This window comes from Eschrichtius robustus, chromosome 18 (genome assembly GCF_028021215.1).
Source record: "Eschrichtius robustus isolate mEscRob2 chromosome 18, mEscRob2.pri, whole genome shotgun sequence".
NCBI classification, from domain to species: Eukaryota; Metazoa; Chordata; class Mammalia; order Artiodactyla; family Eschrichtiidae; genus Eschrichtius; species Eschrichtius robustus.
The window spans coordinates 49,608,038-49,635,714 of record NC_090841.1 but is presented as its reverse complement, the minus strand read 5'-3'; the positions used below and the strand labels follow the sequence as shown (position 1 = coordinate 49,635,714).

Sequence of the window (27,677 nt, the reverse complement as noted above, 5' to 3'; positions counted from 1 at the left end):
GCCTCCTCCCCCTCCCGCCCCAGAATCGCGCCGATCCGCTCCCCCGGGCGCGGAGGCGGGGAGGAAGGGGCCCCCGGGAAGGGCGTGAAGGACGCGGCTCCTGGCCGCCCGCATCTCGGGGCGCAGGGCGGGGCGGGGCGGGGCGGGGCGGGGTGGGGTGGGGTGGGGTGGGGGGTGGTGCCTGACTTCCCTCTCCAGCTGCTCCTCGCTCCGGGTCTGCAGCTCCTGCTTCCTGCCCCTCCCGCCCGCAAGTCCGCCCGCCTGCCTAAATTCCGAGCGAGGGCGGACGCCCCTTCTCCTCGGGCTCCCGAGCGGGCAGCGCGGCTCCGCCTCGCCCCCATTCATCCCGCCAAGGTGAACCGCTGGGAGGGAGGACGCCCCCGCCTAGCCCGCAACGTGCGTCGCTCCAGAACCCAAACAATGCTTCCCCCGCCTTCCGCGTGCGGCCCTCCGCCCAGCCCAGCCTCGCACGCAACCCCGCGCGCAGAGTACCGCCTGCCCGGGCCGGGACCCCATTGTTGCCCGGCGCGGGCGATGCCCGGCGTCCGGGGGCGGTCCCCGCGAGCGGTCCCGCAGCGTCCGCCGGCCGCCGGAGCCGGCTCCGCCCACACCTTTCCAAGTTAGCTGGTGGGTGAGCCGCGGGGATGACTCGGGCCCCCGGCCCCCTCCCTGCACGCTTCCACCCGGGCGGGAGGGGAGGGTAGAGGAGCGGCGGGGGCTGTGGGCCGAGCGGGCTCCGCGCTTTATTTGTCTCCGAATTCCCCTCCTAAGGCTGCCTAGCGCGCTGACACAAAAGAGGGGACTTTCTCGCGTCTCCGCGCGAGTCCTCTCCAGACGAGTTGAAATCGGGGGTTCCTCCCGCCGCGAGGCCCCGCCGGCACCCCTCTCCCCGCGGCTCCCAAAGCGGCGTTGGCCATGTGTAGGTTATTTTGGGTGCCGCAGCAAGGTGGTGCAGGTGATCGGGAAGCTCCGCCGCGGCCGAGGCCGGGGGGCGGGGGCAGGGGTGGGGCGGGGTGGAGGTTCCGCGGACCCACCCCCAGCCGGCGGCCCGGGCGCCGAGGCGAGGGCCGGGCAGTGGGTGTTGCCTTCTACCTCTGCGAGCGGGGAGGGGTTAGTTTCCCACAGGGGATTTCAACCATCACACTCAGAGCCCGCCTCCTAATCCTCGGGCGGAGCGGCTCGGGGGCCCCATTTTATGGCAATAAAGCGACTTAGCGCCTGCTGAGCGAGCCCCTCCCCGCCGCCGCCCCCGCCCTCGGCCCCACCCCGGGGCTCGCCCGCAGCGGCGGGGCTTTGTTTCGGGGGAGGAGGACCCGGAGCTCTTTTGTTTGGGGGTTTGGTGTTTTCACCTCCCCCCCACCCCGCTCCCCCAACCCTCCCCCCCTCCGCGCCTCTCCGGTTTCCTGAGCTGCGGGCTGCAAGGGAGGAGAAGCGGCGACTTGCAGCCCCCTCGGCTGGGCCCCGGGGTAATTCGATGCGGGCCTGGCGAGGCTCCCCCCGCTAGACCCGGGCTCGCGTCTCGGCAGCCTCCACCCACCGGCCCACCCTACATTTAGCGCATCATGTGATCCGGGTAAGTCATTTGCAAGTACAACAGTTCCCTGGGTTGCCCCCCATTCATTTCCTGAGAACTGCAGAGAGCAGCTGAGAGGCTCTGCCCGTGCGTGTGCGTGTGCGAGTGTGCGTGTGAGTGTGCGCGGGTGACGCCGTGTGTGTGTGTGAGTGTGTGCGCGCGCGCGCGCGCGTGTGAGAGCGAGAGAGAAAGGGAGAGAGAGAGGGGGACTCTGTGTGAGGGAAAGAAAACAATTTCTCCTGCTCTGCAGCTTCTGTTCAGGTCTGTGCCGATTCCGTTTCTTATCAAAATAAACAACCCCCTCCTCTTTTTTTTTTTTTGTGCCATCCCAGATCAGACCGTATTCTCTTAACATGTTTTATTTTCCTTCTGTCATCTGCTCAAGTTAAATCATTTTGGTTGGTCTGTGTTCGTAAAGGGGGAAAGTGTTGGGAAGCGGGAGGGGGGCCGAGGGAGGGCGATGCTACTGCAGAGCAAGTAGCGTCGGTTGGATTCGTGGAGAAGAAAGAAGGAGGTTTCTCTCCCCCCCGCAATTTTTTTAAAAAAAGAACTTATCAAGTAGCGTGAATTAAGCAAATGTTTTTCTACCCCTAGTGGAATTGTTGGTTGCAGTGCTTGCCTGACAGTTGCCAAGGATGAGAAATAAAACACCAGGGCTGAATTGGGGGGGGGGGGGCTTGCGGAAGTAGTGTGCCCCCAGGAATAGAGCGAGTTGGGTGAAGAGCTGCCGCACCGGGCCTTGTGGGCTTGGGTGTGCACTGGAGAGAGCGGAGGGGAAGGGGTTAAGGCGGAGATGACACTGCTGGCATGAATAGTGGTCCTGGTGCTACATTCATGATTGTCTCTGGTCGTAATGATGTGTAACTGTCACTTGCTACAGTGCCTGGTCCATGGAAGTAGCCAGGGACTGGCCCGTGGCTGTTATTTTCAATTACGGGGGGCCTGACCGGAGTTGACAAGGGGCAACTTTGCAGGGCCACCCGGGCCGGGAAGCCCGCGGAGCCGGCCTGGGAGCCACTTCTTGCCTTAAGAGGCTCGCTCCGAGCACTCGGACTTGACCTCCGCGACATTAGTTGGTGTTCGCGTTAGATGCTTCCCTACGGGCAGAATCAATCCTGCTTTTGTTGGGTAGAGAACTGCCTATTAGAACTTTGAAAACTTTTATCTTTGGGGAAAAGGGTGGGGTGCACTCAACAGTTCTGTTTCGAAGTGCATTTGAGGCAAATGCTTGGAAAAAGTACCAATTCCTTTGTTATATGCCCTGCAGCTTCCCAGCCCCCTTCACCCTGCGCTTCGAGTTTTGCATACTTTAATAGTAACAGCCTTTATTCAGCTGATAAAAGCTGTGTTGAGTTAAAGAGTATTAGTACAACGGAATGTGTAATCTGGATAAACAGTTTGTGTGGTTAGTATTGTCGGCTCTCTAATTTAACTGTACAGATGGTTTAAGTGTCGTGCTGTATGGATTGTTTTAAGCGATTCCACTGGCTAATAGAATCCTCAGCCGAGCACTCGGATATTTTATTTTAAATCAGCTCTAATATTCTCTCAGTTTCCCTGTAACACCAGGGAGAGGGGCAGTTCTATTTACGTTTAGTGCGTGTGCATCTAGTGGCTTCGGTAGACATCTGCCAATCAACGCACGTCATTCTGCAAATCCACCTAGACGCCTTCATGCCCTTTTCTTACTGGAGGATAGAGTTGTTTAGATAAGTTAACGCTTTGAAATAAATTTGGAGGCTTTTAACGGGCAGCAGCTTGTGATGGGGAATAGGAGTGGTCACTTTGAAGGGTGGGTGTATTCCATCTTCTAAGAAATGCTCTATGGAATTGGCATTCAGTAAAAACAATGACCCCTCACCTTAAAAAAAAAAAAAAAAGCCTGATTGTGCTATTTGCAGACCGCATTCAGATGTTGTTTACATTTTTAAAAACCACATAGAAATTGGTTGTGATAAAGGGGTATACTTTCAGGCTAGAAAATGTTTAACTTTAGAAGCTTAGAAATAGGTTGTTGAAGGACAAACATTCGGTTGCATAAGTTACATCTTTATGGCTGCAGCCTGGTCAATTAGAGTGGGTTAAGCTCCTCCGAGTTGGGGAGAGAGGGTTTTGAACATACAAGAATTGACAGAAATTTGTAATGTAGTCAGGGAAGAGGTTTGTTATTTTTACCTTCTAATTCATAACTATTATGAAATATACTTAACGCTGGTAAAAGTTGGGATGCTTTCACATGAAATTTTAATCATTTATGCACTAAAACTACTATAGCTGTGTGAGGTAAAGAAACATCCTTGAGGGGTTTCTGTTTATTTTTGAAGTGCTTCAGTTATTTATCTATTACTTAGTAATGCATATTTAAAAGAAACTTCTGTCAGCTAAACTTTATTTTGGAATGCGTTGAATTACTATTTACTGAATGAAAATTGTTGCGCTAATGGGCCCTTAATATTTTTTTTTTTCCTCCAGAAAATTCCTTTTCCACAACTGAATGTCATTTGGGAGAAAATTGGTGCTGGTATAGCATTTGAGACCTTGACCTTAGCAACTCTTGGCTGGCGCTTGTTTACTACAGCTGCAGCCTATGTGTGTACAGAAAGGGAGGGACTGCGAACAGTGGTGCGCTCTCTCTCCCCAGACCAAGGGAAAAACAAATCAGGATGCTTGACGGTCATTCCGAAGAGCACCCATCAGGCATGTAATAGCATTGGTGTTCTGGTCGTTTTAAAAAAAATCTATGTCCCTCGGGAATTACTTTCCGGCCTCCTGGGAAAGGTAAACATGCACTTGAACAGATTCAGAGTGAGTTTTAGATGTCATATCATGAAGCAGGCTGCTATCAACGTAATGAAATAATTTGCTCTTAAATATAGGTGTGTTTTCTATCCCCATAAAGATGACATAAGTGCTTAGGCCTCTAGGCCCGTATGAGGGCATTTTGAACTCAAGCCAGTGTTGGTTAATCTAGAGTATTGAGTAACTTGACCAGCGAGGTGATGTTGTTAACTAGTCGAACATATAAACGTCTTGGATAGTTTCATCATGGTACAAAATGGAAAGTGTGGAATTTCATATTTCTGTGAATTACTATGAGACTGATCACATTAAATTGGGGGCGTCAAATGGTTTGTTTTCTTTATATTGTGATAGTAACAGTCCTCTTAGTGTCAACTTCATAAATCTAGCTGTAGATGATCTGTGTACTAATACAAAGTAGTTTGTATTCTGCAAAACTAGCAGTGGCACAAAGTTATTTGAAAAGTTATTCTTTTTTTGGATAAATAAGTTTCCTCGCTTGTGCTTCCATGTTGATTAATGAACAAGAGCTCAAAATCTCCAAAGAGTTTTATTCAGAATCAACGCCATGGTTATCTTTTTCTTTTAGAAAACAACTTTCATTTTTGTAAATAACTCCTAAAATAGATGGCAGTGGCTCACCTTTGTCATTTGCATTTTGAAAATACGACGTGGTACTGGAGTGGAAATATCTGTATTTTTGCCCAGTGTTCGTTTATTTTCCATTTTAAAATTCACGTTTATTTATTTTTTCAGCCTACACATTATGCACGCCTTTCAGTCTTAAGTATGGACAAAATGTAAGGGTGAAAATATTCAGATTAAATCCCTGGCAACACCCTATAACCACAGCCTTAAGTCATCCACCGCCACCAGGGCTCCCCAAATCAAAAGGCAAGTAAACAGATGGACCTCCCCTGTGCCCAGAAGGGCAACAGCCTTAGGCTCTGTGAGACCTGCTTGGTTTCTAGATCCCAAGCCCTTCCAGAGAACTGTCTGACTTCAGCTGGCCAGAATCCATTGTCAGGCCCTAGAGCAGCGAAACCCCATCTGATGTCAGCTTTTGAGTTCTTGCGGTAGGGAACACATGCTGTGGATTAAATGGTTACTTTCTCTATATATTCTCAGTAATTATGTTACAAAAGGATTTTTCGCTTTGGGGTGTTTATTGTCATCAAAGTGGCTACTTGAGTAGTTCTGTTGCTCCATGAAAATTTGTTTTGGTCTGGCAGTAGATTATAGGATATTCAGTCAAAGAATTCTGCTCTGGGACGGGCTTTCCTCCTGTCTTTTTTTCCAACTCAAAGTCATACTTTTAATTTTGTGGCTAATTGAATGGTATATATTTTTGAATTTTTACTAAAAGCATAGTAATTGGACTGGTCCAAACAGTGTTGCTTTTTAGGTACGGATGCAGTAGCAGAAAGCCCTTGCTGCTGTATTCCGGCGTGGAAGACGAGTGGAAAAACTACAGAGCTTTGGGGTAGTTTTCCCACCCCCATCAGAGGCCATAGAAGCTGCCACTATCACAAATTGTTGGCCTCCACAGCCAGGAATTGTGTTTCACGTGCTACATTCACCGTGCTTAACAGTATATATGGCTTTTCACAATAATTACTGGCATGATGTGTATGTATATACCATATATAAAAATATAGCCACTATTTTAGGTATGTACATATATATGTGTACATACATAGTATTTATATTTATGAATGTGAGTTTTTATATTCTCTACCTGTATAGGTACATACCCCATACATAAACCGTGTACGTTATGACCACGAATTATGGTAAAAAACCCCCTTCCCACTTGCATAAAAAAGGAGAAGAACAGGCAGAGTTTGTTTTTTCAAATTCTATGTTTAGTAATACTGTTTTCACTTTAGTTTAACAAGCAGACTTAAAACATGAAAACAACCCTGCCCCAAAGAAAACAAACCAACAGACTTAAATGACAACCAAGGTAAATGATTGTAAAAAATGAAATAAATAACTGTAAAGAAAACCTTCATTCATTTCATAATCGGGTGTCTGCTAAGATTATACATCCTGGAATCAGGACTGATTTAAGCAGAGATGTTGCAGTTTGAGCCTGGCTCTCTTGCTTGCTAACTCTGGATGACCTTTGTTAAATTTCTTCACTCCTCTGAGTCTGTGAAATGGGAAAAATCATATGCAGTTTACAGGGCTGTGGTGAGGGTAAGATGAAATAATGTAGGTAAAAATCACTTTGTAAAACTGTAAAGTACTGGTGTGGCAACTGATTTGACAGGAAAACCACTACCTCCCCATCCCCCCACCCCCTGCCCTAAAAGGGATGAACTTTCCAGCCTCTCAAAGTGAGCATATAAATTACGCTTATGGAGAAGGAATTTCCGAGTGTGGGTAGAAAACTCCTGGCAGTCAAAGGTCATGAATTCCATTCCTGTCTCACCAGAGATTTGCTCTATGACCTTGAGAGCAAGTCACTCTTAAAAAAAAGTTTTTATGTAGCTGGTATAAAAGTTACTGACTGTTAACATTTATATAATGCAGGTGAAGTATCTGAGCTTTTCCAAAGAAAAATACATGAAAATACAGTTTCCATGATCATTTATAGAAAATAGAAAATGAAGATCAGCAAGGATTATTTAGAGATTATAAACCTCCAGGTTACTTCTTCAGTGAGTCAACTGAAACCTCTATCGACTGGTCATTGAAAATGCCCTTAATGTTTTTTTTTTTATGGAATCATTAAATTTGTGCTGTTGTACTATAATTTAGAACAGCCTATTGAACTTCAAATCCCTAGTTAAGCCAAGATTCTGTTGATTAAGTTATGTCTGATTTATGGTTTAGTCTCTTGGTTAGACTCAGATGTTGTTGCAGTACAACACGTGAACAATAAAGGAAGGTAGATGATGGGGATCTTAAATGGGTATTTGAAAATTTATTGCACACATTTTTTTATATGCACACATTTCCCGCCGTGTACATTTTTAAAACACACACACATTTTTGAGAAAATTAAGAACAATAATAGTTTACATAATTTCTCCCCAGCTACATTTTCTCCAGTTAAGAAACAATTGTTTTTCACACTCTGCACACTGCTATGCTTGCAGTAGCAAAGCAACAGACTCAAGCTAGCTCATCAATATAACTCTTTCCGTGTCACACATACACCTTGCCTACCTCCTGTTCATGTTACAACTATCACTGTAAACATCACCTTCTGTGGGACTCTTATTTACCATCCCTTGCTTGAAGAATACACCAGGTTCCAGCCTGTAATCTGTGGCCCCATAGCACACGATGTTCCTTCTGGTGTAATTGCTTGTTGATTTGTCTTGTCCCTTCCCAATAATAAGCCCCTTGAGAGCAGGAAATGAATCTTCTTCATAGTTACTTTCATGGCTTCTAACATAGTTGTTGATCATATAGTGCTAAAATACTTACTGAAGGAACAAATTGAGGAGTACAGTCCATATGACTATCCTTTCAGTAGCTAAGTGCCAAATATCGTGGTCATTTCCCCTTGCCTTTTCATTTCTAGTCAGTATATTCATGTCTATTAACCATTCCACAATTCACTACATTTTCCTGAAAATTTTTTTCTCCTTGCCACATGAAGCCTTGCAGTGGAGTTAAATACTACTGGATTTGAAACCTTAAGCTACCCAGTTTTTAGCCGTCTACCTGGGCAAGTTGCTTCTGCAAGTCTTAGTTTACTCATTGGTAAATAAAAACAAAAACAAGAACAAATAATGTCAACATTGCAGAACGTTTTTGAGGATCAGAATTGTGGTAATGCCTGCAAAGCATCTGGTATATAGAACCTTGTACATACTTAGTGCTCAGTAAATATTAGTCTGCTCAAAAGGTACAAACTTCCAGTTATAAGACAAATAAGTACTAGGGATGTAACATACAACACGATAAATATAATTAATACTGCTGTATGTTATATAGGAGAGTTAAGAGAGTAAATCCTAAGAGTTCTCATCACAAGGAAAAAATTTCTTTTTCTTATGTTTTTGTATCCATATGAGATGTTGGATGTTTACTAAATTTACTGTGGTAGTCATTTCATGGTGTATGTTATACTTTAAACTTACACAGTGCTGTATATCAGTTATATCTCAATAAAACTGGAAGAAAAAAACTTTCATCTCTTCCAGTATATTGATGCCTCTCTTAAAAGCAGCCACTGAGAATGAATAGCAGCAACAAAACAACTACTATTTATTGTGCAGCTACTATAATACAGAAATTAGGCACTGTGCTTTTCATTTCTTAGCTTATTTATTTACTGTAAAGATTTTTTTGGGATGTGGACCATTTTTTTAAGTCTTTATTGAATTTGTTACAGTATTGCTTCTGGTTTATGTTTTTGGTGTTTTGGCTGAGAGGCATGTGGGATCTTAGCTCCCCGACCAGGGATCGAACCCACACCCCATGCGTTGGAAGGCGAAGTCTTAACCACTGGACTGCCAGGGAAGTCCCTTAGGTTATTTAATATGTACTGTTTAGTAAACAGGCATGTCTAGTTGACTTTCAAATAATTGACACTTTGAATACTCTATGTGGAGAGCGCCGAAATACCTTTTGTACACTGGATTTTGACTTATGGACGTCATCAGTTCATGAATGAATGCATTTTTTTAAGCTCTTGTAAGATGGGGCCACGTAACAGTCTTTCCCCTCCCCCCAGCCCTGATTCTGCCATTTTTGATAATAATTTCGAAAATTATTTGTGAATTTTACTGTTTTTTTGCCTTGCATTAACAAACTGAGTAGAAAAAGGAGAGAATGAAAATCTTGATTCTGGTTTTGAGAAACAGGGCTTATTATCCAGTTGAGACAAAGACATCATTAGGTGTGCTGAAAACTGGTGAATCTTTATTGAAAGTGCTTAGTGGAGGTAAGCTAATGAATTGTAAAAAATAATAAGATGACAGAACATACAAAATGCTATACATCTGTTTTTAATGACACTAATAGATTGTGTATAATTACAGATTTTGTAATATTCCTTTGTCTCTGGGAATGGGTGTCCTTTAAAATGTAAGTCTAGTCCCTTGACTTACACATATTTGAGTTTTGTACAAGTTTGCTGGAGTGCATTATATATTAGAAACATGAGATTCCTTCCTCCCTTCCTTTATTAAATATTCATTGAGTACATGTGTATGATATTATGGTTTCTATTTTATAGATGTGGAAACTGATTTTCACAGAGTAATGCCATCATTATCAATAACCAGTTAGCTTTAAAGCAAAGATTTGAAGACTGGAAAACCTTTGAACTGTCCTCTGTGTTACTCTTACCTCCCTTCAGCATTAAATATGCTATTCCAGTTAGTCTTATCGTAGATAATTAGAGCAAAAGAATGGGGGTATTGTACAAATAAATATTGTCTTTAGAGGCTGTTTTATTTGTAGATTATATTGATATACATTTACTAGAATACCTTTACTAGAATATTTACTTCAGTGTAGAAGCCAATTCTGTGTTTAAGAGACTTAATCCAAAAAATTATTTTAGGAGGCAGCTGCTACAGGATGTTCCATAATGTTAATAGTAGACCAATAAATTCTGGCCAGTATGCATTCTGTTTGATAAAGCGATTAAAGTCAGAGGCATAATAAAATTAATAAAGAATATTATCTGTATAAAAAATGCCTTCCTTTCTCATTGGACTTATGCTTATTTAGCTCCTACCATGTATCTGGAATTGTATATGAAAATGGGTAGGACATCACCAATGAGCTGAAAATCAAGTAGGAGAGGTAAGACTTCTGTAGAAAATAATAATTCAAAGTAATTTGTGATACATGGCATCAAGTGCTATAAGATGCTTAAACAAAAGGCAGGGGAGAAAAATTGCTCCTAGCTGGGATATCAAAGGTTTCAAGGTTTCAGTGGATAGGTGGCACAAATCCTTCATGGAAAAAGTTTTACGTTTTATAGAAAAGAAACAGCAAACCTGCAAGTGGAAGAGAGCAAATTAAAAACAGCTATTTTGGCATCTGTGGTGATTTCACACCTCTTTTTCTGTTATCTTTTAGAGCTGATGGCTTTATGGTGTTTTGGCAAACTTCTGTCATTTGCTGTATCACCAGAAAATTTTCTTTTCCAAAAATAGATCCCAGGATATGCTTGGCTAGTAGGGCACACAGTGTTACAGTGAATTTAGAGAAGGTTTATTTGGATAAACAAAAATAATGATGGTTGATTAATAAAAATTTACAAGTACACTTTATATGAAGTTATCTAATAAAATTTTTGCATATTGCTGAAGAGGTTTGATATATGTTTTATTTATAAATGTTGGGAATTTTAGCCTTGACCAAAAGCCTTTACATATAGGAATAAAATCTTTTTTTTTTCTATGTAAGAACAATGGAAGGGAAAACTTGAAAACTGATCAGTTTTACAGAAGGTCAGAGTCAGTTGAAGGGATATTTAGAAAGGAACTTTACAGTAGAGTGGTTGAATATTTAAAGAGTGATATCCTCTGGAATGTGCATTAGCTGTTCTGCTGTAGGTATAAATACAGGACACTTAAGCAAACACACGAAATACTTCATTTTGAGAGATTGTATAATAAGAAACAAATGAACTCTTAATGAGTCTATAGAGAGCATTGATGGTATTTTTATTGTCCACTGAACTTCCTGTTGAGTATATTGGGACTATACCAAGGCTCCAGACTGAAGCAGTTGTGTTTTATGTATAAGTAGCTTTGTAATTAAGACAGTTTAGAATACTTGAGAAGTAGGGGCCAGCAAAAAAAGAATTTCTTAGTGCTTGGTGGTTTACAGAGTGGTTTTAGTTTCATCCTGACAATCCTATAAGATAGATTGGACACAGTGAAGGTAAAATAACTAGAAGGTAGCCAAGTCAAAACTAGAACCTTGATTTCCAACCCCAGTAAAATAATTTGTTCCCATTTCATTCCACTGCTGTCTTCCTAACTTTCATTTAGTCTTAATAAGCCAACAGTTTGAAAGTCCACATTGCACAAAAGAGGTGCTGCTCAGTGAGTATTATTGGATGAATTCTTATCTCCTTCCAAAACGTACTTTAAAGGGGTATATAAAACCCCAAATATAACAGCTTGGAGAGATCAACCCAATTAATCCTAGAAGAGACTGTGCAATTGGAATGCATCCATACTCTGAAGAAAATTAGGGAGATGCTTCATCTCTTGGCACATAGCAGGGCTTATATTAGGTGCTGAGAATACTAAGATAAATAGAACATGGGCTTTGTCCCAACGTATAGGCAGATTGGGGAAAAAGCAGCACAGTTAAGCCCAAAGGAAGGGCCATGCTAGTGTATTCTGCTTCAGTTTATTTTCTTCATATAGATCTTTTATGTGTCTAAAAATAATACACTAGATATTCTTAGATTTATGTTATAGTCTCTTTTAAGTACTTTCAGTCTTACTGGAAAACCTTTTTCCATTTAAACGTGGTTTTCTAAGTGTTTTCTCTTTCAAAAATGTATATTGCACATTTACTGTACATAAAATGTGTATATACATTTTAAAGGTATTATTTAATGTTTACAACCAACTCAAAGCTAGATATTTATAATATTTACATGTGAATTTATTCTTACCTTTATGACTTAGTTTTTCAAAGGATTACCACTTAAGATCTATAGGAAATAAGCTGTGTTTTGCAGAAACTCACTTGTTGGGCAGGGTTTACAAATCTCTCTCTCTGATAAAAGTAGGTACATGTGTGTGGAGACTTTAAACTTGATTTTATAGTGAACTCCTTTCTCTTTTTTTTTTTTTTACGGCTTCCCTTCTTCCTCTAGCCAACAATAGCATTATATTCCCTCATAACCCTCATCATAACTATCAGTATTATGTGTCTTAATATTTTTCTCCATATCCATAAGTGTTATAGATGCATCTGCACACACGGTTTTTTGATCACTTTTGCAAAAATGAGATTTTTTTTTGGAGACTCTTTTTTTTTTTTTTTCATTTCGTCCTGCCTAAGGGAAATCCTTCCACTTAGCTGCAACAACTCTAATCCATTAAAAACAAAACTGTTGCATATATTGCAAGGTATGGTTATTTTATAGTCTTAACTGTTAACTTACTGATGGGCAATACTTTGTTTCCAGGTTTTGCTACGAAAACCAATATTGTAATAAATATCTTTATAATACAGACTTATGGGATCGATCACCACCAGGGTGGCGTTATTGATTCAAAATGTTGCCACCAGCAATGCAGGGCAATACCCTTTCCCTTAAACTCCATCAGCAATAGATGACACTTTTCTAGTATGATAGTTGTGTAGTGGTATCTCATTGTTAACTTCAGTTATTATTTCATGACTTCTAGTGACCTGGAGCGTCTTTTCCTGTGTTTGTAGGTAAATTGCTATTCTTCTAAGTGTTGCCCTTTATTCTTTGTTCATTTTTCTATTTGGTTATTATCCTTTTGTGAGAGTTATTTATATATTACAGCTATTAACCATTTGTCTGATGCCTGCATTGCAGATAATTTTTTCAAAAACTAATCTTTGGTCTCTTGTCTGTTTAAGAAGTATCTTTTGATATGTTAACATTTAAATTTTTAAAAATTTTTATTTATTTATTTTTGGCTTTGTTGGGTCTTCGTTGTTGCGCGCGGGCTTTCTCTAGTTGCGGTGAGCGGCGGCTACTCTTCCTTGTGCTGTGCAGGCTTCTCATTGCGGTGGCTTCTCTTGTTGCGGAGCACGGGCTCTAGGTGCGTGGGCTTCAGTAGTTGTGGCACGTGGGCTCAGTAGTTGTGGCACACGGGCTTAGTTGCTCCGCGGCATGTGGGATCTTCCCGGACCAGGGCTCGAACCCGTGTCCCCTGCATTGGCAGGTGGGTTCTTAACCACTGCACTACCAGGGAAGTCCCTAAAATTTTAAATTTTAATATAATCAAGTTTTTTCCTCTCTGTTTCTCTGGTTTACTGTTTTTGTTTTATGTTTTTAAAAGACTTTCTCCATTGATAAAATAGACATGTAATGTCCTGTACTTAGATTTAATTTTTCTTTCCACTTTGATCTTATCTTTAGTCCATTTGGAATTTTTAGTTGTATATGTGGTATGAGAGGGGAGGGAGGGGGTCCACTTTTACTTACTTTCAGATGCATATCCAGTCCATTGTATCAGAACCATTTTTAAGGTAATGTATCCCTTTCCCAGTAAATGTAAATTACACAGTTGTTTTCGTATATCCTATGATAGTACTGGGTTGTTTTTTTTTTTAACATCTTTATTGGAGTATAATTGCTTTATAATGGTGTGTTAGTTGCTGATGTATAACAAAGTGAATCAGCTATATGTATACATATATCCCCATATCTCCTCCTTCTTGCGTCTCCCTCCCACCCTCCCTATCCCACCCCTCTAGGTGGACACAAAGCACCGAGCTGATCTCCCTGTGCTATGCGGCTGCTTCCCACTAGCTAGCTATTTTACACTTGGTAGTGTATATATGTCCATGCCACTCTCTCACTTCGTCCCAGCTTACCCTTCCCCCTCCCCATGTCCTCAAGTCCATTCTCTACGTCTGCATCTTTATTCCTGTCCTGCCCCTAGGTTCTTCAGAACCTTTTTTTTTTTTTTTTTTTAGATTCCATATATATGTGTTAACATATGGTATTTGCTTTTCTCTTTCTGACTTACTTCACTCTGTATGACAGTCTCTAGGTCCATCCACCTCACTACAAATAACGTAATTTCGTTTCTTGTTATGGCTGAGTAATATTCCATTGTATATATGTGCCACATCTTCTAGTACCGGGTTTTTTTTCTTTTAAAACTGATTTTCTTAGATATTCTCAGACATACAACTAGGGTTCATATCTTAGGAATATTGTATTCATTGTTCACCTCCCCTGGGCAAAAGATACGTAAAAACCCTATTGTGATTTTAATTGCACTAAATTTATGTATAATCTGGGGACAATTAATATTTTAATGTTATCTCTATTTCTAATGTTATTTCATTTTATCATCCCAATTCAAAAATATGGTTGTCTTTTCATTTGTCCAATCTTATTTTTTATACTTCAAATAGATTTTAATATATTTTTGTAATGATTGTTTCCTCTTTAATTAAATTTAATTCTAAGTACATTATAGATTTTTGGCTATTTTATATCTATTGGGATAATATAATTTCTTGTTTTAGTTTGTTGATACAGTGAATTAATTGCACTGCCTAAGTTTTGAACGTTGTACCAGACATTCCTTATTCCTTGTATAAGCCTTACTTGGTCTTGATGCATTATCTTATTATGTATAGCTATATTTGATTTTCTAATATTTTGTTACGAATTTTTTTAAAGTTAGCTTTTATTCTTGTAATGTCTTTATCTGATTTTTCTTTCAGGGTATTTGTAGCCTCCGAAAATAACTTGGGAAGTGTTCTGTCCTGTTCTTTTTTTGGGATACTTTGTGTAGAATTGGTATTTTTTCTCCCTTGGAAGTGTGGAAGAATTCACCAGAGAATTCATGTGGATTTAGAGGCTTATTTTTCTTTCTAGGAAGGTTTTCAATTTATTTAATGCATATAGGGCTATTTAGGTTATAAATTAATTTTTGAGTGAACCTTCTTAGTTTGTGATTTTGAAGGAATTTGGCTTTTTATATGTTATAGAATTTATTGGCATAAGGTTGTTCATATTACCTTATTCTTTTCATATTTGTAGGATCTGCACTGATAACACTTTATTACTGATTTTGGTGACTTGTGACTTTTCTATTTTTGTCTTGATCAGTTTGGCTAGAGGTTTATCAATTTTATTGATATTTTGAAAGAACCAGCTTTTGGTTTTGTTAATTTTTTCCTCTAGTATTTTACTTTTTTCTAATTCATTGATTCCTGATCCTTATTATTTTCTTCTTTCTGCTTGTTATAGGTTTACTTTTTCTTTTTGTAGTTTCTTAAGATGCGAACTTAAAATATTGGTTTGAGACCTTTTTTTCTTATGTAATGTATGTAATGCTATAAATTTTACTCTGAGCTCTGTTATTTTACATTTTTATTCAGTTCAAAAGATTTTCTAATATCCATTGTGATTTCTTCTTTGATCTTGGATTATTTAGAATTATGTATTTTAATATTCAAATACTTGGGCATTTTGAGATATACTTCTGATATTGGTTTCTAGTTTAATTCCATGGTTTTCAGGGTATGTATGATTTTGGGTTTTTAAAAATTTGCTGAGATTTGTTTTATAGCTCAGAATGTGGTCAGTATTGGTGAAGATTACATGTACAATTGAAAACAGTGGATCCTGCATTGTTGGGTAGAGCAGTCTATATGTATATTAGACCTATATCCTACAATTGTTAGTTTGGAAAGTTGGTTAATGTTCTTCAAGTCTTCTACATTGTTAACTGATTTTTTTTTTTGTCTCCTTGTTCTGAAGGTTTTTGGGAGAGCGGGGTTTAAGTATTTAAATTCAATTGCGAATTATTCTAATTCTCTTTTCAGTTCTATCAGCTTTTGTTTATGTATTTTGAAGCACTGTTATTAGGTGCAAACAAATTTAGGATTGTTATGTTTTCTCCATGAATTGACCCATACATCATCATGTAGTATCCCCCTTTTTCTCGTGTAGACAACGTATAATTGGGTGTTACTGTTTTTAATACAATCTTACTATCTCCAACTTTTACTTGGAATCATTTGATCATTTACATTAAACATTTTGATGTGATTAGGTTTCTATCTACTAACTTGCTATTTGTTTTCTATTTGTCTCATATATTCTTTGCTATTATTTTCCTGCGTCTTGCCTTCTTTGGGCTTGATTATTTTTTAATATTCTATTTTATCTTCACTTTTGGCTTATTAATTACAGCTCTTTGTTTTATATTTTTAGTGGTTACTCTAGGGTTTACAATATACATCATTAACTTCTCACACTTCCTGTATGATGTCAGAATTTTACAATGGTATACTGGTGTTTTTTCCTCTCACTTTGCTTATGCTATTTTCTTAATATATTTTACTTATACATGTTACAAACCATAATTTCCTAGATACTATTTTTGCTTTGAGTCAATTACATATATATACATATATGTATATTTTTTTTGTGTGTGTGTGTTTACTGATGTCTTTTCTAGTTCCAGCGTTCTTTATTTGTTTGTTCTAAGTTTCTATCTAGTATCATGTTACTTTTGCCTGAAGAAATTTCTTTCATATTTCTTGTAGAGCAGGTCTGCTGGCAATGACTGTTCTCAGCTCTTGCTTGTCTGAAAAAGTCTATCTGCCTTTGCTTCTGAAATATTTTATTTGGGTTTTGAATTCTAGGCTGACAGTTTTCTCCCCATTACTTTAAAGATATTGCTCTATTATCCCATAGCTTACATAGTTTCTGAGAGATGTCTTTTATTATTCTGAGTTTTGTTCTTCTATAAGTAATATTTCTCTTTTTCTCTGGCTGCCTTCAGGATTTTTTTTTGAACTTTTTTTTTTACCTTTGGCTGTGAAGTGCATAGGTGTGTTATCATTTGTAATTGTCCTGCTTGGGGTTCTCTAAGCTTCTTTGATCTGTAGCTTATTGTCCTTCCTAATTTTTCACCCATTATCTTTTTGAATATTTCTTCTGCTTCCTTTCTGCTGCTTCTTGTGGACTATTTTGACAAGTACATTAGTCTAATTGATATTGTTTCATAGGTCTTGGATTCTCTGCACTCCCCCCTTCAGTTTTCAGTCAGAATAATTTCTATTGATCTGTCCTCAAATTTACTAATTCTTCCTGTTGTGTCTAGTCTTTTGTAAGCTCAGTGAAAGCATTCTTCATCTTTGAGATAAAGTAATTTGTCTAGTATTTTCATAGAACTTAAAAAAATTTTCCACATCTTTGCTGAATTTTTGTTTATTCATGTTGTCTGTCTTTTTCTCTAGATTTTTAAGCATCTTAATTACAAAGTCTCTATATGATAGTTTCAACATCTCTGCCATCTCAGGATCTGATTATGTTGATAGCTTTATCCCTTGACATTGGGTATCTTTTCTTGCTTTGTTTTGGTGTCTTGTAATTTTTGATTGGCTGCATGACATTATGTAAAAGAATAGTACATAGTGAGATAAAAAGTTATTATGCTAAGACGTGGACGTGCCTCTAATTCTGCAAGGTGTTAGTGTCTGTCGAGGGGGGTAAATGAATCAGTTTGTTCAGTATATGTGCTGAGTTACTGCTTTGTCATTGCTAGTGAAGTGTCATATCACCAGAGACTTCAAGTTCCTCCAGGAATGCATTGCTTTACCTGGAGACTTCTGTGAGACCTGGAGTGCCACAGAATTTTTCTTCTCAGTGTTCCTGCTATACCCTCACCTTTCCGCTACTCCTGAACTCCAGTGACACAAGGGACCCCTTTCTGTGCTTTTTGCGTCTATCTTGGAAGTAGTTTGGGTGAAGTTGTGGATGGATGAGTGTGTGGGGTCTCAGTTTCCCTACACCAGATGCAGTTTTAGGCTGGCCTGGATGACTAAGTCTGAGCTGGGACTTTGTCAGCATGTCTGTCCCTTTCTCTTGTGGTAGCCAAACTGCCTTGTGTCAATGGTAGGCTTTTGTGCCAGTGAGTTTTCTATTCTTACATCAGTATGGCTGATGTCTTATTTGTATCGCTGTAGAATTGTGGGCCTCAGTGAGTTTCTTGCCTTACCCCAGGAGCAGATGAGTTTTACCTAGTGTTCAGTGCAGGGCAGTTGTGTTCATGGCTTTTGTTTCTCACTCAGTGGCTGCTATCCTTTGAACCTCGGAAGAGGGCTAGGCCAGAGGGTCTCTCTCTCTCTCCCAGTGGCAGATAACTTCTTCTCCTCCTCTAGCACAGTCCATCTTTGCCTGGAGGGAGCAGGAGTATTTACTGTCCCTTTCTCTGTGGCAGATGGCTTTTGCTTCATTTGATGTTAGAGTCTTGGATGAAGCCAGTTTTTATGCTTGTCCCCCAGTGGTAGCTGATCCCTACCTGCATGCCAACACTTCCAAGAGTAGCTCTCTTAGGTCTCCTGTTCTTTTTCTAGTCTTTTGTCTTAGCACCTGGAGGAGGATTATGCAGAAGAGTAGGTGAGTGGCTGTGGCGTGTCCTTGCATCTGGGGCTCCCTGGGATACTAAGTGACTTTGCTAGCCCACATTTAGCTTTTAAAAATTTATTACAATTTTAGTGGTTTTATATTGCTTAAAAATTAAAAGAAAAATTTTAATTGTAGTAAAAATAAAAACACCTAACATAAAATTTACCATCTTAACTATTTTTGAACTCACAGTTCAGTCATGTCAACTGTATTCACATTGTTGTGCTTCACATCTCAAACTTTTTCATCTTGCACAACTGAAACTCTGTACCCACTGAACAGCACCTCTCCATTACCCCCTCTCCTGGGACCCTGGCAACCACCCTTCTGTTTTGTGTTTCTTATAAGCTCTTCTGACTGTTCACTCTTTTTCCATTATCATGGCCAAAGGCAATTCCTGTTTCTCTATGAAGGGTCAGTCCTATGAACTGGAACCTAGTTCACCTGGTTGCCTTGTGACTTAAACTTTTTGGTCTCAAAAACATTATGAATTTGTAGGGTATTCATCTTACATAAGTTATTTTCTTTCTATATCTGCTTAGCTTAAATGTGCTTAGATTTCATTCTTTTCTTTTCCTCTGGTAATACCTGTTGGACTGTGTGTGTGTGTGTGTATAATCTACTGATGGAAAATTTTTTTTCTCCTTTAGTTGACTGTTATCAAGCATTGGAGGATTTGCTAGTATTGAACTATCCTTGCATTAGGAGCAAACCCTTTTAAAAAATAATTTATTATTTTTATAACTTTGCTTGATTCTATTTGATAACTTGGAAAGATATTTAGAATATGTACATCTGTATTCACAAGTGAGATTGGTCTATAATATTTTTCTTGGTGCTGAATCAGATTTTTGTATAATAATTTTGGTGGATACATAAATTAACTTAGAAAGTATTCATGTCTTTCCTTGCTCTGTAATTGGAACTGTCTCTTAAAGGCTAATACTCAGGTGTGAACCACTGGATCATAGTTGTTTTTTTTTTTTATGTTACCCCAGTGGTACATATGTAATCTTTTTTCCAATTTCGTCTGTATATCTGTCCATTAAAGTTTTCAGCTTCTTTTTGGATCAAGTTTTGGCTAGGAAATATTCCATTTGCTTTTTAAAATTATTTATTTTATATTGGAATATAATTGACATGTATTACATTGTATTAGTTTCAGGTGATTTGTGAAATGATTACCACAGTAAGCTTAGTTTACATCTGTCACCACACATAGTTACAATCGCTTTTTTCTTGTGAAGAGAACTTTTAAGATCTACTCTCTTAGCAACATTCAAATAATCTGATACCTTACTGTTAACTGTAGTCAGCTTTACATTACATCCTCAGGACTTACTTATTCTATAACTGGAAGGCTGTACTTTCTGACCACTTTCACCCATTTTGCCCACCCCCATACTCAGCCTCTGGCAACCACCAGTCTCTTCTCTGTATCTGTGATCTCTGGATATCTGTATGTACCCATTTGCTTTATAGGCTTTTAAATTTGTTACCTTGGGATAACATGTATTATAGTATTCCCTATGCATAATTACATTTCTGCTGTAACACACTTTTTTCTTATTCCCAATATTGTCTTTTTTTTTTAAACTGTTCTTTCCATAAATGGTCCATGTGTTGCTTTGCTGTTTTATTATTTTTCTTTTATAAAAATTCTTTTGGTTTTTAAAAATCATTTCTACTCTGTTTTTTCCGTGTTTTCTTTTTCATGACGTTTTGCTTATATTTTTTCAATTCTCTGCCCTCATCTATTTCTTTTTGCTTTGTCTTTTTTTTCAAAAAAAAAGAAAAAAACCTTTAACTATGAAGGCATTGACATTAGAAATATTGTTCTGAATATATCCTTTGCTATATTCTATGTGTTTTTATCGAGGAATTACTCCCCTTTTCATTGTTTTTAGATAGTTGGTAATTTTATTTCTTCTTTGAATCAAGAATTTCTAGGAATGTGTTTTTAAATTTCTGATTATTATTTTTAGGTTTTCAATTTTGTATTTCCATCTAAATTTTGATTTACATTCAGAGATTGTAATCTGTAAAACATTCTCATTTTTAAATCACTAACATTTTTTTTTAGTCTAAGTATATGATTTATTTTTATAAATATTCCCTAGAGATCTGAATAACGGTATCTTCTCTATTGAGGAATGTGATTTTCTATTTTTCATCTGCTAAATTGTTTGTTGATTTGTTTTAAATTATTTTATGTTCTAACTTATATCTGTTCTGTTAAATTTGGTTAATTCAGAAAGTGTGGTGTATTGAGTTTTACATTCTAATCATATTTTTACATCTTCATTAAACTTAAAATTTATTTTTTGTTATTTTAAATTGTTGTGAAATATAAGTGACATAAAACTTAACCATTCCTCTCCCCATAGCCCTTGGCAATCACCACCATACTTTCTGGTTTTTTGAGTTTGACTATTTTAGATACCTCATATAACTAGCATCATATATTATTTGTCTTTTTGTGTCTGGCTTATTTCAATTAGCATGATGTCCTCAAAGTTCATCTATATTATAGCATGTGTCAAGATTTCTTCTTTTGAGATTGAATAATATTAAGTTGTATGTATGCTACATGAACATGGATGTTTGAATGTCTTTTGAGTCCCTGCTTTAAATTCTTTGGGGTATATAAATGGAAGTGGAATTACAGTATATTGTTGTAATTCTTCGTTTAATTTTTTGAGGACTTGCTATACCATTTACCACAGGAGCTACACCACTTTGCATTTTCATCAGCAGTGCAAAAGGGGTCCAGTTTCTCTGCATCCTGGCTAATACTTGTTATTTTCCGGACTTTAAAAAAAAGCCATTCTGATGGGTTTGAAGTAGCATCTCATTGTGGTTGTCATTTGCATTTCTGTAATAATTAGTGATGTTGAGCATCTTTTCATGTGCTTACTGACCATTTGTGTATCTTTGGAGGAATGTCTAAGTCATTTGCCCATTTTTTAGTTGGATTTTTGTTGTTGTTGAATTGTAGGTGTTCTTTGCGTATTCTGGGTACAAACCTCTTATCAAATACATGATTTGCAAATATTTTTCTACCATTCTGTGGGTTGCCTTTTCACTCTGTTGATAGTATCCTTTTGATACACAAAAGCTCTCAGTTTTGCTTTAGTGCAGTTTATCTGTTTTTTCTTTTGTCGGCTATGCTTTTGGTGTCATATCCAAGAAATCATTGGCAAATCCATCATCATGCAGCTTTTCTCCTGTGTTTTATTTTAAGTTTTATAATTTTATGTCTTCATTAAATTTTGGTAGATTGGCTTGTATATTTACCTGTGTATTGTTAGGGACATATAACTCCATGACTCTTTTTAAAATTACCCTTCTTTTTTGTATTGAATGCCTTTAAAATTAAATTCATCCTAGACTGATGTTAATACTGCCATTCCTGTTTTTCTTTTTGAGAGAGACTTTAAATACATCTGATTTTACTGTACTAAATGACTTATTCTGTCATTAACTTTTCCTTTTTAATTTGTTTTGTTTGTTTTATAATATAAAGTAGTGTTTTTTTCAGCATTTTGTTTTTTCTTTTACCCATTTTATTATCTCAGCTTTTTAATAGTCACATTAACATAGTAACTGTCCCTGTGTTTTTCCTAATTATGATTTTTTTATTCATTTCTTCATACTTTTGTGAATTTAATCAAATTGATATTTATAGTCTTTTATTTCCTACATGACCCCCATCAATTTGGAAGATATGCTTCACTGTGCTGTTTGACTAATAGTATTCCAACCCCAACTTCATGTTTATAGCTCGTGTAGTGCTTGTGTAGTGCTGATGTGTGAGAAAGAAAATGCACCATTTCCTTAAGACAACTCTGTTTGACAAAAATTTTTTTTTTTTTTTTGGTAATGTACCGCCATTGCCAGAACATTTTAGTAACTGATATACAAATCTCTGGTGTCTACAGTGTGAAGGGCCCCCTCTTAGATGTGATGCCATTGGTTGCCTGTTGCTTGCTGTGATAAGAGTTAGGAATTAACTTTTCCACTACGTCTTACAGCAAGGTGCTTGCCATTTTTCTTAAAGTCTCTCCTTTGTGAGTTTTCATTATATTGGCACCCTGATATCGTGGAGTACTAGGGATGTTTTATTCTAAGGTTAGGAGTCTACGGACACATTGTACTGCTAGCACTATTTTCATAATTTGCTAGAGGTTTCTATTTTAAGAGTACTTCATTGATCTCTTCAAACCTTGGGCAGAAAAATTACTTTAGCCCTAATTTAGTTTTAAAAAGATTTGAGATTGTTATCCCAGTTTCTAACCTTAACTTGGAAATCATAACAATCTTTGATCTCCATATAGTTAAAATATTTTCTGAAAAGTCTTGTTGTGAAATCATAAACTGTGTACTGGGAACAATCACAGTCATGAAAATCAACTAATTCTCACTGAGTATGTATAATGCGCATGGGGTTGTGTTTAGATCTTGCCTTCGTTTGGTTGGGCTGCCTTAACAAAATGCTGCAGACTCAGTAGCTTAAGCAACACAGATTCATTTCCTCACGGTTCTGGGTACTGACAGTCCCAGACCAGGGTTGGTCTGTAGTGAGGACTTTCCTCCTGGCTTGCAGATGGCCACCTTCTCCCTGTGTCCTCACATGACAGAGACAGTGTGCACTGGTGTCTCTTCTTATAAGGACACCAGCCCTATTGGATTAGAGCCTTACCTTATTTAACCGTTATCACCTCCTCATAGGCCATATCTCCAAATACAGTCACATTGGGGGTTAGGCTTCAACAAAAACATTTTGGGCAGACACACACATTCTGTCCATAACAGACCAAAAGCCTAAATTCTTGAAAAATAAGGCTTTAACTCTTGGTTAAGTTTCCTATCAGAGTGAGTTGTTAATAGTTTGACTTTCAACCACACAAGTAAAATTACACATTCATGTCCTTATATAAATAATTTGAAGAGATCAAAACCTCACCCAGAGAAGGTCTTTGTAAAATTACCATGTGAACAAGTATGTTGGTTTGTGAGAAAGGATATATAACTGGGTTTTTTTCCTCAAAATAAAGATATGGTCTCCAAAGGTTTGTTGTTGGCCCTATGTAGAGTAATTCTTAGGGATCAGCAAGAAAATACTGCTTCGGCTTCTGGTTGTACCTCAGTGGTTGCTTTTCAAGCAGGACATTAGCGAAGAAGGGAACAAAGTAAAGGCTATTCTTTATCCATTTTTCTCTTTTTGGGAAGATGTTTATTTCATTTGGATCTAAGGCAAGAAAACACGTATTTACTGAATGCCTACTGCAGTGGGTTGAACGGTGGCTCTCAAAAAGATTTGTCCATTTCTGAATTTGTCAAACATGTGAATGTTACCTTATTTGGAAGAAGAGTTTTTGCAGATGCGCTCAAGTTAAGGACCTTGAGATGAGGTCATTCTGGATTACCTGGGTGAGCCCTAAATCCCATAAGTGTCCTTACAAGAGTCAGAAGAGAGGAAGGCAGTATGAAGACAGAGGCAGGTATTGGAGGGATACTGCCACAAGCCAAGAAACACCATGTAATGCCAACAGCCACCAGAAGCTTGAAGAGGCAAGGAATAGATTCTCTTCCAGAGCCTTCTGAGTGGTGTGGCCCTGTCACCACCTTAATTTTGGACTTCCGGCCTCCAGAAGTGTGAGAGCGGAATTTCGGTGTTAGCCACCAAGTTTGTGGTAATTTGTTAGGGCAGCTTCAGGAAACTAATCCCTACCCCATCCCCCTGCCACGGGGAAGGCATTCTGCTAAATGCTAGAGGTGCAGAATTGAGCAAGACAAGGTCCTTGTCACTAAGAAATCAACGTTTTTTGAAATGTAAACAAGAACCTAGTAAAACATTACAATAAATTGTGTAGTAGAAGTTTGTACAGAGTGTACTGAGAGCATTGAAGGGTACAGCTAACTTTGCTAATTTGGAGAGTTTGGAGATTCATTGAGGATGAAACTTTCCATCTGGGTTTGAATGAGGAGTAAGAGTGTGCCTGGAAGAAAGGGGATGAGGGAGACACGTGTGGGAAATATCATGTCCTGCTCCTTTAACCTCCATCTGGGAGACAAGCACCCCATCTGCAAGCTCAGTATTTTCAAGTATTGAGAGGAGAGCTGTTCAAGTCTTGAAGTGACATTGTCAACTTGAAGCTGCCGGGCTCAAGTAGTTTGTCTCTGTGATAAATGTAAAAGATATTTAAGAAAATCAGTCCCTTTGGCAGCTCAGAGAGGAGTATGAAGTCAGTGCCCTACGTGTCCTGAGGCCACAGTTATAAAGACTTTCTATGCTCTGTGATTGGGGGTCTGCAAACTTTTGCATCAAGAGCCAGAAAGTAAATATTCTAGACTTTGTTGGCCATGTAAGGTGTCTGGGGGTGTGTGTATATATGTGTATATATACTTATTTTTCCAAACACACACACACACATATATATATGTATGTTTACAGCCATTGTGTGTGTGTGTGTGTGTGTGTGTGTGTGTGTGTAGATATAAAATAACCCTTTAAAAATGTAAAAATTATTTTTGGGGAGCAGGCCTTACAAAAACAGGCCATGGGTTCTGTTTGGTCTGCTGACTCTTGTTCTATGATATAATAATATCTTAAATTAGAGGTCTTTTTTTCTTTCAAAAGGAGAGTCAAGTGTTTCTGCTATGAAGAACAGATATTAAATATGAACAGCTTAAAATCTGAGCCAAGGTATAATTGATTGAACTTTATAGCTTTCTAACCTCAAACAAAGATTGAAGGAGTGTAGAAACGGCCAGATAAATGCTTAAGTTTTATTTAATATCTTTGCCTTTTTTTTTTATAAATGGAACCTGAAAAGTATATATTTCAAAGATCCGAAAAGAAGAGGAAGCGTGCCATCTTGATGATTTCTTTAATAATACCACTTTAAAAGACTACATTTCTGTTTAGTAACTGACAGCACTTTTAAAAGACCATTTCTTTTTCGTGGCACAGATGTTTCTCTATGTGAGATGTATTGTACTTTTCAAGATGCTTCAACAAGGTTGTGTTCTTTAGGATGAATGATTAAATGGACATTTCAGATCATCTTGTGAAAGGACTTTATTATTAGATTGTCTTCTCTTTTTTCACTCACAGCTCCTGAAACATCCCAAACAAAGTGCTTTTATCTTTAGAAGCTATCAACAAATTATTGTTTTAAATTCTTTCAAGGTAAGCTGGTATAGCTACCTCAGAGATGACTTATTTTTAGTTCCAACAAAACTGTTGCAAATTAGGTGTTATAAAAACATTATACTGAGCTTAAAATGAAAAGAATATTAAGGATATTTCAAAAGCTGTCTTACAGCTCAGACTTTCTTTCAGACTGTAGTACAGTTCCCATTTGTTCTTCTTTCGCCCACTGAGTACATAGAATTCAATTGAATCAATACAAATTTCTAAAGCAAAAGGTAATTCTGGATACAAATTATAGAAATCAATTTCAAATACAGCATTAGAATACTTAGTAGTCAGTCTTATGCTTCATGTGGTATTCATATCCTGTTTCTAGGGTACAAACCCCTCCCCTACCAACACCACCGAGTCCTAACCTCAGTCTCCTTCTTCTTTTAGCCATTATCTCTCACCCTTTCCTTCTTGCAGAGGAGAATACCAAGTCAGTTAAATTCAGACCAACTGTGATGTAGTTGGTGAAATCTGGCAAAAAGAATTAGAATCCTATTTCTTCCAGGGCCTGTTTAGTTATTTACACCCACTCATCTGTAAAACGGGGACAGCGTTTATTCTGCATTTGTTGAGAGGATTACAGAAGCTGTGTGCAAAGTTTCATCACAGTGCTTGGCACAGATATGGCCAATGGATAGTAGTACATATTATTCTTAGACAATGTTCTACTCTCCAATCTAGAGGAAGAGAGAGAGAACACATTGAATAACTTGTAACGTTAAAGCTGTGAGAAGAACTGTAGTAGAGGGAAGTAATGGTAATTCCTTCTAGAGGTTCTAAGAAGCTCTGTAGAGGGATGGCCTATGAGCCACACCTTGTTGGGTGGGTTGCTTTGAATGGGTGGAGGGAGAGGAAAGGGCTGTCTAGACACAGGAAGCAGCTTGAGCTCAGGGTGAGGCAGGAAGTGCTGGGTGTGTATAGGGCTGAGGTCCACTGTGGCTGATTTAGCCCACAGCAATGCTTTCTTTGGAAATATACAATGCTTTCAAAAATTTAAGCCAACAGAGTAACCTGAGAGATTTCACTTAAATCTACATTTCCAATTTTTCTTGAAAAATTTGTTTACAGCTGTTGGTTGAAGCTTATCACCATTTCTTAGCCTCACATTTTTTTAATTAATATATTTTAGCATTTTAATATAGCTCAAATCTTCTTCCATTATTTTCACAAATGTCTTGGTTACTATTGCTGCTTTATTCAGTGTGTTCTGGTAGGCAATCTCTGTTGGCTTGGATTGATATTTTTGTCATGTTAAGGAAGCAGTCTTTTCTTTCTTCACTAAGAATTATCATTAAGAATAGACTTTGAATGTTATCAAGTGTTTTGGGGCATGTTATATTATGATTTTTCATTTTGACATGTTGATGCTTTGCATTATAGTATGTTTCTTTTCTATAGTAAATTAGTAAGTGTCCCATGTTTTTCTGTACTCTAGAGCATCAGAATGATCTTTGCTTTTAAAAGTTACTGTAAAATATATTACCTATTCTTTAAATGTTGAGAAACTTCATGTTTGTATCTATCTTTTTAAAATAATTATTTGTTCTTTTTCCCCCCTGCAACCCCACTGAATTGGATCTGTAGTTATTGATTCAGTCAGATTTCCTACTTCTTTTTTTTTTTTTTTTTTTTTTTAGTATTTATTTATTTATTTGGTTGCGCCGGGTCTTATTGTGGCACGCGGGATCTTTTAGTTGCGGCATTCAGGCTCTTAGTTGTAGCATGTGGGATCTAGTTCCCTGACCAGGGATCGAACCTGGGCCCCTACGTCGGGAGCTCGGAGTCTTAACTACTGGACTGCCAGGGAAGTCCCCCTACTTCTTTTAACTCAATATTGATTAATAGCCTTGGTTACCTCCAAAATTTAGTAGCATAAATTTAAGCGTAATGTATTTAAAAAGTTTTTACTTGGTAGTTAAGAGCAATTCTTAATTTCATGATTTTTATATCTTATATCTTTGAAATAAACTAGTTCATGATTTATTCTTTTTTAATTTTTTCTTCCTGTTTTA

At 38.3% G+C, this 27,677-nt stretch overlaps 1 protein-coding gene across 7 annotated transcripts in view; it reads left to right on the top strand.

Moving 5' to 3' along the window:
• The first annotated feature begins 323 nt into the window (after window positions 1-323).
• Window positions 324-27,677, top strand: part of KLF12 (KLF transcription factor 12) — a 460,572-nt gene continuing 433,218 nt past the window's right edge. For 5 of the 7 annotated variants that reach the window (XM_068526894.1, XM_068526888.1, XM_068526893.1 and 2 more), the window contains exon 1: window positions 1,226-1,573. The gene's annotated coding sequence lies outside the window, so the exon portion shown is untranslated. Of the gene's footprint in view, window positions 355-1,225; window positions 1,574-1,736; window positions 1,835-27,677 lie in introns of those variants that run through there. The other 2 variants (XM_068526890.1, XM_068526889.1) reach the window with 2 other exon arrangements.